The following is a 17,112-nucleotide window of genomic DNA, read 5'->3' as shown; positions in this document are numbered from 1 at the left end:
TGAGGTAATGCACTTTGTAACTGAAGAATATGAGGGTAGGCGAGTTAAGTTTGGCAAAGGAAGGAGATGTGAGTAGTTAACTTAGTTCAAAAGAGTAGAGGGAGTTCACAAACAAGGACACTTTACAAGAGTCGAGGAGGTTCTGGTTTTCCTACTTTGTGAATGAAAATAAATCAGCATTTCCCCATACCAAGGAAGATGTATGTCCCCACCCAAACCCTCCCCCCCCAAAAAAAAACTGAAATTACCGCAAATTCTAAGATGTATGTCCCTGTCTGAATGTCTATAGAAGGGGAATCTGGGGAAATGGGATCTGAGGCACTCTGGTCAAACTTCCTAATTTTATAGACGAAGGAACTAAGATTTAGAGATCTAATAGGTGTGACTCACATATTGCCACTGATGCCTAGAAATTACTTAACTGAATTTAGTCTCACAGTTTTCCACATTTTTGTTTTATTTTTATTGCATTTTAGGTGAAAGTTTACAAAGCAAATTAGTTTTTTGTTCAAAAATTTATACACAAATTGTTTTGTGACATTGTTTGCAGTCCCCTCAATGTCTTCCCCTTTTCTTTTCCACCCTGGGCTCTCCGTGTCCATTCGCCAAGTTTTCCTGTGCCTTCCTGCCTTCTCATCTTTGCTTGCTGGCAGGTGTTGCCCATTTGATCTCGTATACTTGAATGAACTACGAAGCATATTCCTCAAGTGTGTTATTGTTTATTTAACAGGCCTGTATAAGGTCACTATGGTTTGGAATGGATTCAGCGGCAATGGGTTTGTTTTTTTGGTTTGGTCTAATCTTTGGCTGAAAGGTGAACTTTGCGAGTGGCTTCAGTTCTGAGTTAGCAGGGTGTCCAGGGGCCATGGCCTCCCTCAGTGACCCATTTTTTATTTTTTTATGAGACTAAAGAAAGTGACATAAGGAGACCTGGTGGCACAGTGGTTAAGCGCTCAGCTGCTATCAGAAATGTCAGCGGTTCAAACTCACCAGCCACTCCTTGGAGAAAGTTGTGGCAATCAGCTTCCCTAAAGATTACAGCCTTGGAAACCCTATGGGGCAGTTCTACTCTGTCCTAGAGGATCGCTATGAGTCAGAATCCATTCCGCAGCCGTCGCACTTAACCACTATGCCACCAGGGTTTCCCCCACAGCCATGGGTTTATTTTACTGTTTTAAAGAAAGCAATGCATGCTCATTATAAATCGAACAATAATGAAGAGGAAAGAAAGGCTCCCTATTTTGCCCCTCCAAATTTACACAGCTCCCCAGAAGTAACCTCTTTGTACATGTGCCCTCCCAGACCTTTTTAGTGTGCTTACAAGTCCTTTCCTATACAAAAATCATGCTCTCAGCAACACGCTAAGCCCTGAGAAATTGGTTTCCAGGCTTTCAGAAGGTTAAACTGCCAGGACTGGTATCTAAATGTCCCAGCTGTCCATCTAGTGCTCTCTTCACCACACCATGATTCCCCGTGTCCTTATAGATTCTGCCGCTGTTCCTGTCTTAAATGTTCTTCCTTTATTTTCCTTTATGTCAATTACTTTTCTCCCTTCTCTTGTTCTGGTCTCTGTTTCCTGTGTATAAAACATACCACTCTAAAAATTTAGCAAGATCTTTGATAGAGGGGAGCCCTAGCGGCACAGTGGTTAAGAGCTCACCTGCTAGCCAAAAGGTCAGCAGTTCGAATCCACCAGCCACTCCTTGGAAACCCTATGGGGCAGTTCTACTCTATCTTATACAGTTGGAATCCACTCGACAGCAACAGGCTTCTTTTCTGTTTTGACAGCCGGGACTAGAGCAGGTACTGGGGAAAAAGAAAAATGTGCTACAGATACCTGTAAAACCAGGCACGACTCTCTCAGCTTCTTCGGTCTTGGTTTCCTTACGTGAAAAATGAGCATAGTGGCTCCTCATTACTTACTTTTCACTCTGTTATTTTGAGAACTAAATAAACATTGCTTAATCTAATAACAAAAAAGGCTTAATCACTAAGATGTGTTAAGATGAACTTTTCTTGCACAACTTAGACCCACAGCAGGGTGTAGAAAAGGTTGCTTTTGAGTTTTGTTTGTACACTCCCTTACAGTTTTCCCACATTTGGTAGCCTCATTTCAGCTTTTTCTAAAGCAACAGTATTAGTTTCCAGCTCATTCTTGGTTCCTCCTCATCTTCAGGAATTCAGGACACTGGAATGCTCCATGGCTGAGTTCTTGGATCTTTTATCTTTATCTACAATCATCACCCCAGTGATCTTATCCAGTCTCACAGAAGTGAATATCATCTACATTCTGATGAATTCTAAATTCATATTTCCAACCCAGACTCGCCTTTCAACTCTAAACACACATATCCAACTCCCTACTTGACATAGTCATTTAGATGTTTAATTGATATCTTGACTCAACATGCCTAAAACTCAACTTCTTTGACCTGCTCGTCTTCCAATGCTCCCCATCTCATTAAACCATAATTTTATCCTTTCGGTTGGTCAAATTTTAAATTTTGGCGGCATTCTTGATTTCTTCGTCCTCTCAACACCCAATATTCTGTTCATCAGTATATCCAGTTCGCGCTACCTTCAAAATGCGTTTGGAATCTAAATGGTACCCTCCAACCCCATTACTAATACCCTGGGCTGAGGCACATTCATGTCTGGCCTAGATTATTACAATGGTTTACTGGAAATCTCTCCCACCTCTGCCCTTGTCCCCTGCCCCAGGTCTCTTCGGATATTTAAGCTTCAGAATTTAGTTCTTCCCTACCTCCCAGCCTAATTTCCAACCTTTTTTACCTTAGGCCCAGGCAGAATGACACTAGCTAAGTGCTTTCTTCTTCAAGGGCTAAAAAAAATAAAATAAAATAAAATAAAAAACCCTTCGCCGTCAATCAATTCCAACTCACAGTGACCTGACAGGACAGAGTAGAACTGCCCTATAGGGTTTCCAAGGACCGCCTGGTAGATTCGAACTGCCGACCTTTTGGTTAGCAGCCATAGCTCTTGACCACTATGCCACCAGCGTTTGGTACAATACAAAACTTGGAGGATTCAGAGTCAGAAGACCTGGCTGTGAGTAGCTCCTTCACTACTTGCCAGTTGCATACACAAGCCATTTGACCCGGATTATCTCTAAGCCTCAAACTGCTTTTATAATGAAAAGAACCATACTACTTCTTCTAGCAGGTTGTTGTATGCCAGGTTAAATACATGAATGTTCTTTGAAAATAACTGAGCGCTTGAGAAATATTTAGTATTCATTATAACTTAATCCTTCCTATCTACTCAAAACCCAGATCACACCTCTTTGTGAAGCATTCCCAAGGTAAACTACTAAAACTAGTATAACCTTTCAGGCCCTATAGTGTTTTTTGGAAAGATTTATTGCTCTGTAAGGTGGATTTTTTTTTAAGGTGACTTAGGTCATTGTCCTGAACAGTTATTCAGTATTACAGCAACTAACAACAATGTTGTTTAACTTATCACGAGTTTATTGTCATGTGAAACTCACCTTATCTGCATTTTTATTGCAATCATTTGTACACTTACTCTATTACTTCTGACCAGGCTACAATCTCTTTGCAGGGAAAGACAATCTGTAAAACACGACCTAATTCCTCATATATTACGCAGGTACCTAGTAAAAGAAAATGTGTACATTTTTGTAGCTCATGTGTCTTTTGGGATGCAATAAATAGGGATTGCTTTAGCATCTCATGATGAACATAACTTATGCTTCCCCTCTTGAAAGAAATACCCATAATGGCCCTAAAAAGGAAAGAATATTAGGGCTTGAGTCCAAAAATGGATGAAGTTGTGGCATGATGATCTTTTTAATAAAATTATAACTATGACATACTCTTAAATATGAATTCATGCTAAACTGTGATCACAAGTGTATTTATTCTTCATGAGCAGATACAGCCACCAAATTGTATGTTCCTAAGTTTTATACTTTTTTGAGAACTGATATATGTGTGTCAAAAATCCAAACCGAGCTAGTTTCAAGAAAAATAAGCAAGCTGTCAGAAACTCTTGAGTCTGTTTTGTTTCACATGTTTTAGTTGCAAACTTAATTACTGAGGTAAATGCTCACTGATTTCTCTACTACGATGATGTAGAAAATATAAAACAGGTTTCGAAAAACTGAGGAAGTTATGAAACAGAAATTTTGGAAATGGTTCTGATTCCTTGGTGGAACAGTTGCACGGTTATGAGACTGAATTTAAAAAAAAAAAAGACAAAATAAAGAGGCTGACAAAAGAAGCCTGAGTCATGTCATCAGCTACTAGTCAGAGTTACTACACTAAGCTATAGGCCTAATTCAAAAAAGGCGACATAACTACATAAAAAATAAGATGGCTAGTCACACAATTATTCTTTAATGTGTAATCCTGAAGAAATTCCAATAACTAATCTAAAATTAATTAAACGTCTTATCTTCTCTCTTAAAATTCAAATAATTCCTTCCTTTTCACTGTAACTAGTTGGTTGTTCACCATAAATTCACCATATATTCAGTGTGCTGGATTTTTTTTTTTTTTAATTCTCTATTCCCTTTATTTCTTCATCTGGAGGGGCAGTATGATACAGGTGTTATAAACTAAGACTTTTGAGTCAAGCTACTTTGTCTGAATCCTGGCCCTGCCACTATGAGTTCCATGACTTAGGGCAAATGAATGTTTCTATGCCTCAGTTTCCTTTTCTGAGTTAAACTGGAATTATAATAAAACAAAACCCAGACCCGTGGCCGTCATGTCAATTCCGACTCATAGCGACCCTATAAGACAGGATAGAACTGGCCCATAGGGTTTCCAAGGAGCACCTGGTGGATTCAAACTGCCGACCTTTTTGGTTAGCATCCTAAGCTCTTAATCACTACGCCACCAGGGTTTTCAGAATTGTAGTAGTATCTAATAATAATAACTACCTGGTAAGATAAGGACTAGAATTACTATTTCTACTTACCATGTTAAAACAACCTGGCACATAGTAAATGCTACAAGTGTTTACTATTATTAATTTCAAATAACTGGAAAGCAAAAGCCAAACAAGTTGCCACCGACTGATCCTAACTCATGACTACCCTATGTGCTTCAGACTAGAAGTGAGCTTCATAGGGTTTTCAATGGCCAATTTTTTTTGGAAGCAGATCACCAGGCCTTTCTTCTGAGGTGCCTGTCGGTGAATTCAAATCCCCAACCTTTTTGTTAGTAGCTGAGCTCTTAACCATTTGCACCATCCAGGGGCTCCTTTAAATAACTTAAAAAAAAAAAAATCTGTTGCCATAGATTCTGATTCATAGCACCATATAGGACAGAGTAAAACTGCCCTACAGGATTTCCAAGGCTATAAATCTTTATGGAAGCAGACTGCCACATCTTCCTCCCACAGAGCAGCTGGTGAGTTCCAACAGCCAACGTTTCAGTTAGCACTGAGCGCTTCACCACTGCGCAAACTGTAGGGTCAAAAAATGGTTGCCTTAAGGCTCAGATAGTAAATATTTTACTTTGCAACTGTCTCTGTTACAACTCTTTGATTCTGCTCTCATAGCATGAAAGCAGCCCCAGACATGCAAAAAAATGGGCATGGCTGTGTTCCAATAAAACTGTACTTTTACAAAACAACACAAAAATAGGCAATGGTCCTTAGTTTGCTAACTAAACCCCTGCCCCCACCCCTCCACCCCCCCCCAAAAAGACCCGTGGCCGTGGAGTCACTTCCAGCTCATAGCTACCCTAGAGGACAGAGTAGAACTGCCCCATCGGGTTTCCAAGAAGGCCCTGGTGGATTCAAACTGCCGACCTTTTGGTTAGCAGCCATAGCTCTTAACCACTACACCACCAGGGTTTCCAGTTTGCTGACTACTGAACTATACTGTTTAGGAAACTGCTTCTATAGTAGAAATGAATGGTGACATCATTAGTCTAAAAAGACAAGCAGAGCCATTCCTAGAACATAATGAGGTTATCTGCCGCATTGGACATTTGTGGGATCTCTCACAGGTCGACATCAACTCGACAGCAACAGGTTTGGTCTGGTTTTGGTCTCATTAGTGGGCATGTAGGGAATAGGTCAGAAAGGCAACTGATGATTCTTGAAAGTAATAGTTTAGGAATCATAATCGTTGTTTAGTGCACCCAGAAAATCTCTCTCTACACTTCACCCCCAATCCTAACTTTTCCAATATTTATCACTCTTCATTATTCTACGACCCCTTCAAAGTTGTATTTTATGTTAATTTAGCCACATTGCACTTCCCTAAAAGTATGGGGGGTGAGTGTGTGTGTGCGCGCACGCGCGTATGTCTAGCAAGGAAGGAAGTAAACGCAAGCAGAGTAACTATGCCAACAAAAAGGAAGACAAATAAGGGAGGAGAGAAAATAATGCAAATATGGCCCAGGAGATAAGAATTGAAGGGGTGTACAAAAAATGACAATAGGGAGAATTTGTTGCACCAAATCCCTTGGGAATCAAATCATACAAGGCAGATGTCATGGATTGAATTACGTCCCACCAAAAAATATGTGTATCAACTTGATTAGGCCATGATTCCCAGTATTGTGTGGTTGTCGTCCATTCTGTGGTTGTAATTTTATGTTGAGAGGATTAGGGTGGGATTGTAACACCACCTTTACTCAGGTCACCTCCCTGATCCAAGGTAAAGAGAGCTTCCCTGGGATATGAGTATGTTTAATCTGAAGGTGGCAAATATTTAAATCTTCAGTCAATTAAAATTCAACATTAAATTGAAAATTTTAATGTTGCATAGATCCAACCAAAATCAAGATAATAACATATTCATCACCTGCAAAGCTTTCCTCATGCACTTTTGTAATTCCCTCCCACTGCCCTTCCCCGTCCGCTTTGCCATTCCAAACAGCGTATGATCTGTAGACGTCTGGCTTTTATCACTCAGCTGCTAGGAACATTCATAGAAACTTTGTAGAAACATGATTTAATTTCTTTTGGGTAAATACCTTGGAGTGGAATGGCTGAATTGTTTAAATTTTTAAGAAAATGCCAAATAGTTTTCCAAAGTGGAGCAATCCAGTTGCTCCACCTGTAAATACTTGGTAGGATCAGTTTTACCTCAGACCAGGAGCATTGGTCAGGCATTTGGTAGAATGTTCTTCAATTTGGGCTTTCCAACTGTCAATCTATTTAAGGCATTGTGGCTTTAATTTGTGTTTCACTAATGACTAACACTAGGAGCCCAGGTGGCACGATGGTTATGCTAACTGAAAGATCAGAGGTTCAAACCCAAGAGCTGCTCTGTGTGTGAAAAGACGTGGTGACCTACTCCCATAAAGACAGGGAAGAAACAGGGACTGAGCTCCTAGGCAAGAAGCCCTGCAACACCTAGCACTTGCAACTTACTTACAATACTGTGTGCTTAGCTAATGCAAAACCCCCATCCTGGAATGTGCGATAAGGAAAGAACAAACAGTATACTCCCTCATAAGATGTTTTTCAGAAGGACTGAGCAGATCTGGTCCCTGGAGCATGCGCAGACATCCCCAAGGTGACCCATGGATGACTTCTGCCTGATGCAAGTACCCAAGACAGGAATCGAACTGGCACCACAGGAGGAACTGCACAGGCACGACTCCCCATAATTCCTGCTAGGAATCCCAGAAGCCTCCGGGGCAGGAGCTGTCTTGAAGCCATCTCAAAAAACCATTGCAAGAGATCTTAATGTATCTCCGCTGAGATGAGCCACTTGCGGGAAAACCCCGCCTATGTCCATGAATAAACATAAATCCTTTCCTGCTCAAAAACCTTTAAAAACCAATGCAAATCCTTTGTTCAGGGAGATGGGGGTAAGTGTTGCCTAGGCCCTCCTCGTTTTCCGCTTGCAAGCCTCTTCAATAAAGTTTTGCTTGTGTGGAAAAATTCTCCGTGTCTTACCTGTTCATTCTTGACCTGTGAAAGGCAAGAACCTCCTTCAATTAAAGGTGTCAAGACGCCAGTAACAGTTACAGCCTAGGAAACCCTATGGGGCAGTTCTACTCTGTCATATATGGTCACTATGAGTTGGAATCAACTCAGCAGCATGTAACAACACAACGATGACCAGTGATGCTGAGCATATTTCCATATGCTATTCTGCCACCCATTCATCTCCTTTAGGAAAGTATCTCAAATACATTGCTCATTTTTAATTGAGTAGTTTTCCTTACTACTGTTTTGAGAATATTTTATAGATTGTAGAAAGAAGTTCATTATCAGTTATATAAACTGCAGATATGTTCTCCAGCTCTGTGGCTTACCTTATCATGTTCTTAACAGAATCTTTGAAAGAGCATAATTTATCTTGATGAAGTCTAATTTACTCTTGGGGGGTGGGACCGGCCAGGCTAGAAGGACCCAGCATCTGATGTCAGCCTCGTGATCGCCTCATGGTATCTACTGACCTCAGGGGAGAGGGGCTGAAGTTTTAATTATGCAATGAGGCCCCCCCCCATACACAAGCTCCATGGGTTTCCTGGTTGGTAAAAATCGTTGACGCACATGGGAGGACAGCACATAAATTTTGGGGACACGGAAGCTTCGTCCTGGGAACCTTCCCAGACCTCACCCTATGAATCTCTTGATTTATATCCTTTTTTGCTATAATAAAACAATAATCATAATTATAGTTCTTTCCATGAGTCCTGGGAGCCCCTTTAACATATTATTGAACCAAAGGGAGCAGTGGGAGCCAGCAGATCAGAAGTGAGGTGGAGCTAGGGACCCTTGAACTTACAGCTGGTATCCTGAAGGGGTAGAGAAAACCCCCAAATTTGCATCCAGAAGAGTCAGAAATGAGGGGGCCCTAGAGCTGGCATCCTGAAGAGGGTAGTAGGAAAGCCTTAAATGTATAACCAACAGGTTACAAGTGAGGGTATCTTGAGGGACCCCTAAGCTCACAGTTGGTGTCTGATGTCTTGGGTAGGCCTGGCAGTCTGGAGGACTGTTCTAGTTAACTTGTGAGATCTGACCTAGCTTCAGGTGGTTAGGGCCAGAGGAGGAAGTACTGTATGTGCACTGGTGTCAGAACAGCAGTTGGGAACTGATAATAAATTGATTTAGATTGATCAACATATTTTGTGTTAGAGAATTGGGAACTGATGTGATATCCTTTCAGGTGTCTTAAATCTTTGCCCCAACTGAAGGCCACAAATATTTCCACCTAGTTTTTATATATGGGTCTACAATCATTTTGAATTTTTTTTTAATGTGGTAGGTACAAGATACTTATCTAAGGTCTTTTTTTTTTTTTTAATGTATTTGGATATCCAATTGTCTGGCACCATTTGTTGAAAAGACTATACTTACTATGCTTTCTCTGCGGAACTCTCTTTGCACTATTATCAAATATCAACAGACATAAAAGAATGGTTCTATTTCTGCACTCTCTATTCTGCGTCACTGATATATTTGTCTATCTTGATGACATAAAATACCCTATCTTTTGATCACTTTTCATTTACAAGATTGCTTTCATTACTGTAGGTACTTTGCATTTTCCACACGAATTTTAGAATTAGATTGTCAGGTTCTACAAAAAAATCCTGCTGAGCTCTTTTACTGAGGTTGGGTTGAATTTATAGACCAAGTTAGGGAGACTTGTCCCTAATATCTTAACAATACTGAGTCTTCCTATTCATGAATAAGATAATTCATGTCTCTTCATTTATGTAGGTCATCTTTAATTTCTCTCAGCAATGTTTTGTGATTTCCAGAGTACTGATCTTTCACATCTTTTGCTTGATTTATATCTAAATATTTTGGGTTTTTTTTTTTTTTTTGGTGCTCTTGTAAATGGCATTATCTTTTTATTTCAGTCTCTGACAGTTCACTGGGCAGTCTCCTCACATGTATGCACAGATCAGTAGTGAACTGAATACTCTGAATACTCAAGTTGGAACTTCCACTGAATACTCTGTGGGGACTCTCTGTAGGTCTCCAGAGTTCTTTCTCTGTGTAGCGCTCTCCTTTCTGGTGCTTTGCCCTACAAACTCTAGCTGCTTTGGACTTTCCAGACTCCCTGCATTCTCTTCAAAGCAGGAGAAAGTATGGACTCTACCTGGGTTCCCCTACCTTGTTACACAGACAGTAAACTGAGGCAATCATAGGACTCACCTCATTTATTTCCCATGTTCCAGGGGTCCCTGTCCTTTGCTGTCCAGTTCCCAATGTCTTGGGAACTATTATTCAAACATTTTGTCCAGTTTTCTAGTTGCTTCAGCCACGACAATAAATCTGGTCCCTGTTACTTCATGATGGCCAGAAGTGGAAGTTCACATAGTTTCATTCAATTGAATAAGACTTTATTCAACTTTATATCAAGAAATATAATAATTCAATTTGGATCAAATTTTCTTGAAGTAGTGCACACCTACTTAGAAAACTTTATGGAGTAGTAACATAAAAGTCATCATTCCAGGCAAATTTATGAGATTATCAACTGAGAGTCTCATTTGAAAACTCAGTGCTAGCTTACTTGTTCACTAATGCCTCAAAATGGCAAGCACATTTTGGAGTTATGTCAAGAAAGAGAGTTAACGGAAGAGCGACCATTTTGCAAATGAAACCTCATAATGTGATAGAAAAATTTCTCTAGAGAAGAAAACTCTAGATCACAGCTAACTATGAATGTCTTGAGAATACGGCATTACAATATAAGAAATTCAAGGGCTTAAAGGGCGAGAAAGTCACTGGGATACACAAACTATGAGCTGCACAAAAGCAAAGTTGTGACACAGGCTAGGGTTATCTTCAGAGATATTTTTCCCACGTTCCTAATTTTTATGTTACCAGTATACTTACGAAATAGGTCTGATCTTTCACATCAATAATTTTCAGGTTAGAGTCTTTGTGTTTTAAAAGAAAGGAGATATAAAGAGAGCCATGCTTAATTCAAAGAAATCATTAACAGTATATTTTCAGGAAACAATAACCAGTGAATGACACAATCTGGGGCAGTGGCCTTTCTGATTCAACTCCATTCACATATGAACCACCACTAACAACACCTATTAGGATAATCTGCTCTCAGCTAAATTAAACAGAATAATTGGGATTGTTTAGGACTTCAGAACAGCATTATAAAAAAAAAAAAAAAAAAAACCCATTGCCATTGACTGGATTCCAACTCAGCGACCCTATAGAACAGAGCAGGACTACCCCACAGCATTTCCAAGTCTGTAAATCTTTGTGGAAGCATAATGCCACATCTTTCTCCTGTGGTGCAGCTGATGGTTTCGAACCACTGACCTTTCAATTAGCAGCCCAGTGCTTAACCACTGTGCCACCAGGGCTCCTGAGTAACATTATACCGAAAAAAACAAAACCAAACCCAGTGCGGTCGAGTCGATTCCGACTCATAGCGACCATAGAGGACAGGGTAGAACTGCCCTGTAGAGTTTCCAAGGAGCGCCTGGTAGATTCGAACTGCTGACCCTTTGGTTAGCAGCCACAGCACTTAACCACTACGCCACCAGGGTCTCCGAGTAACATTATAGTGCCTGCAATTTGAAGAACTTGGCATTATCATCTTTAACTGTATATTCAGAACTACATCCCTCCAAATTAAAGAATAAACTTTCGTTTGAGGCCCTGAAACTGGAAGGTAATACAGAAAATTTTGAATGGGTGCAATGTTAATTGAGCTTAAAATTGTATTATTAAAAGTTTGAATAATCACGGGAGAAGAGGTTAAGGTTATTTAGCTTATTTTATGTGAAGAAAAGAAAAAATAAAATGTCTTATTAATGGTTTTCAAAAATTGAAGAGATGCTGTAGTGTGATGGTAAGGTGCTTCTTTATTTTTTCAATGTCAATAAGACAGAAAAAATATACTAAAGGTCAAAAGATGCTGAATCACATTCTCTGTCTAACTTACTAGAAAAGTTTAAGAAAACAATAACCAGGGTTTCTACCTCAAAGTTAAAGAGTAATCAAATCTGCCTCAAGGCAGCGAGTCAGTGCAGGTAATTTGTTGTACTGCCTCATTCAAGCAGTGTTTTTCCCTTGAAAATCACAATGGCTAGTTTGTGTACCATACGCATTCTTCCCCCGTGAAATCTGAATTGAATCATTTCAAGTGAAGGCACAATGGGTTTACAGTTACAATCAAATCTTTACACAGAATTCAAGAAACTTTTAAAGTTATTTTGCATGCCCAGGGCTAAAAGGATCATCCTGAAAACGAGTAAAAAAAAAAACAAGTAAGAGAGGTTTAATTGCCCCCAAATTCCCAAACTAACGAAATTAGACATGTACGTATATTCTCATAGAAGTTTTTGTGGTTATATTTCCTATATTATAATAAATGAGTTTTAAATAGAGCTGTTCAATCATAAGTTTTAAATTCTATATAGAAATTCCTGATGATTTTTAATATTTTAAAGTATCTTTTTTTAAAGACTGTCGTTTCTGCCAACATGGTGGACTAGGTGCTAGAGCTGATTTTACTGCTTAACTAAAAATGTTAGATAAAATATTTTAAAAACCTCCTTGAATATATCAATTATGACAGGAAAGTAAGAAATATTCATGGGTGAGTGAAGGAGGCAATCCAGAGAGCTAAGTAGACGACTAAAGCCAGCTTTCAACAGAGGGCATTTGCCAAGCTTGACTGAAATGAATTTTGGGCTTTTTTTTGGTTGTTGTTATTTTCCAGAATTTAGAGGGCAGAAGACAAATTACAAGGCCGACCCAAGCTGGAAAGTCTAATAGGATAATCCACCAAAACTATGAGACTCTCAAATCTGGGACTTCTCAGTATAATGAAGATGAAAATTATACGCATACAACCCCAGGTAACTGAACAAAAACATGATTTTCTAGAACTTTGAAACAAAGTAGAGTAGCAGAGTGTGGGGTAAGGCAGAGGAAGGAAATATCCTCTGAAATGTCATAAGCAAAAACCAGGCCAGAAGTAGGTTTCCATTCTGAACTGAAATTGCCATTGTGGCCCAATGCACTCAAGCAGAGAATTTAAAGTGGCCCTTAACTGTTAGTGCCCCTCAGACAACCAATAGAAGCAAAGAATGAGCTTTTCAAATCCATTCAAAGAACAACTAATTCCAATCTTCCACAAACTATTTTAGGGTGTTTATGAGGCTAATACAATCTTTACACAAAAGCCCAGCAAGAACAATAAAATAAAGGGCAGGGTCAGTCCAATTTAAATCATGAACAAAGAAACAAAAACAACAAGCAAAACATCAATAAAGTGAATCCTGCTCTGTTAAAAGAATTATGCTCAAATTGGGTTCATCACACTTGGTTAACTTTAGTAAGTCAGTTATTCTAATTAACCACATTAAAAGGTAAAATGAGGATAATTATATCATCTTTGTAAATACAAAATTTCTTAATTTTATAAAAACTATCTATGTTAAAAAAAAAAAAAAATAGGCACCAAATAGCATAATTGATAAATCATTGAAAGCATTCCCTTTAAAATCAGGAACAGAGGAAGGGAGCCCTCAGTCATCACTTCTCTGCAATAGTCCCTGCCAGCACAATAAGTCAAGAAAAATTAAATAAAAGGCTTAGGGATTGTAAATTAAAAACAAAACTACATCCTTTATAATCGTTCAGCTAAATTAGTAAAGAATATCTGCCTTAAGCATTCTGCTGTTTTAAAGAACTAAGTGGATCAAATTGACCACAACGACTCTAAAGTTTAGATAGGAAAGCTTAGGGGGCAGTGAGTTTCTGTTAATGGGAGAGCAACAATTCAGAAAAGGAGGGTGAGAATGGTTCACAACTTGAAGAATGTAATCAATGCCAATGAATTGTATACAATTATTGAATTGGTGTATGTACTTCTGTGTATGTTTTCAACAAACAAATTATTGATAAAAAACTGCATTTGTGAAGACTGTACAAATTATTAAAATAATAAGAGATTAGCAAGGATGTTGGAAAAAAATTGACAATATCAAAATTCAAATGTATTTCCACACAACAGCAGCAAATGTTTTAGAAAAAGAAATTTTATAAAAAGATACACTTATGTCATCAAAAGATAGAAAATGCATGTGAATAAATACATCAAAATATGCAAAAATACATTGTAGATAAAAGTATGAAAACTTTATTGAGAAGTAAAGAAGGCCTAAACAAATGCAGATATATGTCATTTTCACAGGTTAGAAGACCTAATATCATGAAAATGACAATTTTCTCTAAATTAACCTATAGATTCAATGCAATTCCAATCAAAGTCTAAACATTGGGACCTGACAAGTTTATTTTAAAATTAATATGGAGTACAAAAGTCCACTTATAACCAATTACTTTCGAAGAACAAAAGTATGTGGGGACCAGCCATACAAATAATCAAGAATAATGTTCAACTCAAAAGAATCTCAAAACCAACTTCATCTGCTTTACCAAACAGACTTGTTTGTTTTTTCCTTCTGTTTCTTATCTTATTCATTTTATTATTGTCTCTCCAGTCACTCAAGTATGGACCCATGGAGACGTCATCTTTGATTCTTTTCTTTTACTCTTTCAACCTTCATTCTGAGGCCACCCAGTTGGTCACTGGTCTGGTAAACCCAATTCCTCTTTTCTATAGCCAGTGAAACCATCCAAATTAAAGCACTTATCATTGGTTGCTTGCCTCTATCTTACTATAACAAGTTTCCCTGCTCCCAATTGCTCTTTACTTCCTCCACCAACTACTCCAGACCGTTGGCCACATCCTGACTTATCTTTATAAAACATGGCTGTAATCAAGTCCTTGTTCCACTTTAAATTTTCGCAACCTGTGCTTTATAAAATTCCATGGATATTTGTAGCTTCACCTTCCATCATAGCCATTTGACTCAAGTTTTACTCCACCTCTCCTCCAGGGGGAAAAAAGACTTCAAAATCTAGCTCAAATTTTGCCTTCCCTGAGAAGCCTTCTCTCTCCCAAATATAATCAATGCATTCCCTCCTCCATGCTACAATCTTGTTTATTGCACTTTCATATTGATAGTTTAAACTTTTGCTGTTTTTTTTTTTTTCTGGTAGATACTGAAATCCTCATACAACGGGAACAAATCTTATTTGTGTCCCCAAGCATATTCCTGAAACACATCAAGTGCAAATATTGGTTGCATTAATAACTTACATCTGCACAGTGCACTCTAGTTTATTAAATCGGTTTGCATTTAATCCTTACATGTTTTATAGAATAGGTGTTACTAGCCCCAAGTGAAAAATAACGGAACTTAAGTTCAGAAGCATTAAATAGACCAAGATGAAATAATTAAACAGAAAAGCCAAGACTTGCACCTAGGTCTCCTGACACAATATCCAGCTCTTCTTATATTAAACTACACTACTTAGATTCGTGTTATTAATTTCTATTGGCATTCATTCTGGAGTTCATTCTTAACTATAATAAAAGCTTCAAGACTAAAAACTTCCTTTTGGCAATGATTTCATTGAGAATCTGAGACTCTTCACTGGAAAAATAACTATCACACATAGAATAAGTTAACTGTAAGAAAAATAGCAATATCTTACCAGACAGAAGGAAATTTATGGGGATAGTTAAGAATATACCTTTGTGCCAAGTGGAAAAAAATGAGTTCAAGAATATACATGTGATTAGTTGGTATAAGAACGTATCTTTCAAATGTCATGTTATTACCATAACATTTTAAGCTAGGAAAGCTTTTCCACAATTTCTTTGCCTATAGCTCATACTCTCCATATTGTGAATATCGACTTCAGACTTGAAAGAACTGGCTTCTTCCCATCCACTGACCATGCTCAATACACACATCATCTCTCCCATGAGACAAATCCAACTGTGCAGCAGCCAGTTCAGATGGTAATGTGACACTAACATGCTCTGATAAACACAGTGGTTATGCCTGAATACCTTATCACTATTTTGGTAGTTTTTTACTGATAGACTGAGGTGAGGAAAGAAAGATGGAAAATTAAGTATAAATTGCTCTCCAGGCTGATTTTGACAAAGTCAAGTCAGGGACCTGTAGGGTCTACTGCAGCTGCAACCTGGTGGCTTTCACAATTTGTCTGGAACCTTGAGAAACCTGAAATGTTAGCAACAGCAACCATTAAAAAAAAAAGAAAATTGCTGGTGTGTCAATTCCTACTCATAATGACCCTATAGGACAAGGTAGAACTTCCCTATAGGGTTTCCAAGGCTGTAATTTTTCTAGGAGCAGATCACCACGTCTTTTCACCCACAGAACTAGTGGTAGGTTCGAATCACTGAACTTTTGATTAGCAGCTGAGCACTTAAACACTGTGCCATCGGGGCACCTTCACAGCAACCATAGCAAAGGTGTAAACACTTTCTTTTTCCTCTCAGTGGATAGTCTAGCCCCTTAACTCTGCAATTTCCCACTATCACTTCAGAGAAGATCTTGCTTTCAATATCAGAGTCACCAGGGTTCAGAAAGCTTTATGTTTGAGCAACCCTAGAGACTCCCAAGCCTCCCATCTAGGAGATTGAGGCCCAGGAAATCAAGGAATGTTCCCAAGGTTACACACAAATATGGCAGCAGAGCAAGCACCGGAATTTACATTTCTTCATTTCCAATCACGTTTACCCTTTTAACTACCATACCACTAACCAAAAACCCATTGCCATTGAGTTGATTCCAACTCATAGTGACCCTATAGGACAGAGTAGAACTGCTCCATAGGGTATCCAAAGAGTGGCTGGTGGATTCAAACTGCCCACCTTTTCGTTAGCAGCCGAGCTCTTAACCACTGTGACGCCAGGGCTCCAACCATATAACTACCCAGGTAGAATTATTTAAATAAAGCAAAACTTACATTTACTTTTCAAAACTATTGTAGAGAGGTAGTGGAGCAAAATGGTAAAATGAGCAAATGCTTCATTTACACCCTGTTATGGACTGAATTCTGTCCCCCAAAAATGGGTGTCAAATTCACAAGTCTGTGGTTCCCCGTATTGTGTGATTGCCTACCATTCTGCCATCTGATGTGATTTTCCTATGTGTTGTAAATGCTATCTCTATGATGCTAATGAGGTACAATTAGAGGCAGTTATGTTAAATGAGGCAGGGCTCAATCTACAAGATCAGGTTGTGTTTTAAGTGAATCTCTTTATATACTTAAAAG

The 17,112-nt window shown here is 38.7% G+C and overlaps 1 protein-coding gene across 3 annotated transcripts in view; it reads right to left on the bottom strand.

Moving 5' to 3' along the window:
* TLL1 (tolloid like 1) overlaps positions 1-17,112 on the bottom strand; it is a 253,182-nt gene that overhangs the window by 214,277 nt on the left and 21,793 nt on the right. Inside the window, exon 1 of one of the 3 annotated variants that reach the window (XM_049864902.1) lies at positions 1,661-3,414. The exons of the other annotated variants lie outside the window; for them this stretch is intronic. The gene's annotated coding sequence lies outside the window, so the exon portion shown is untranslated. Of the gene's footprint in view, positions 1-1,660; positions 3,415-17,112 lie in introns of those variants that run through there. 3 annotated transcript variants of the gene reach the window in all.

Source organism: Elephas maximus, chromosome 21 (genome assembly GCF_024166365.1).
Source record: "Elephas maximus indicus isolate mEleMax1 chromosome 21, mEleMax1 primary haplotype, whole genome shotgun sequence".
NCBI classification, from domain to species: Eukaryota; Metazoa; Chordata; class Mammalia; order Proboscidea; family Elephantidae; genus Elephas; species Elephas maximus.
The sequence above is the reverse complement of the archived record's forward strand: the minus strand, read 5'-3'. Positions and strand labels throughout refer to the sequence as shown.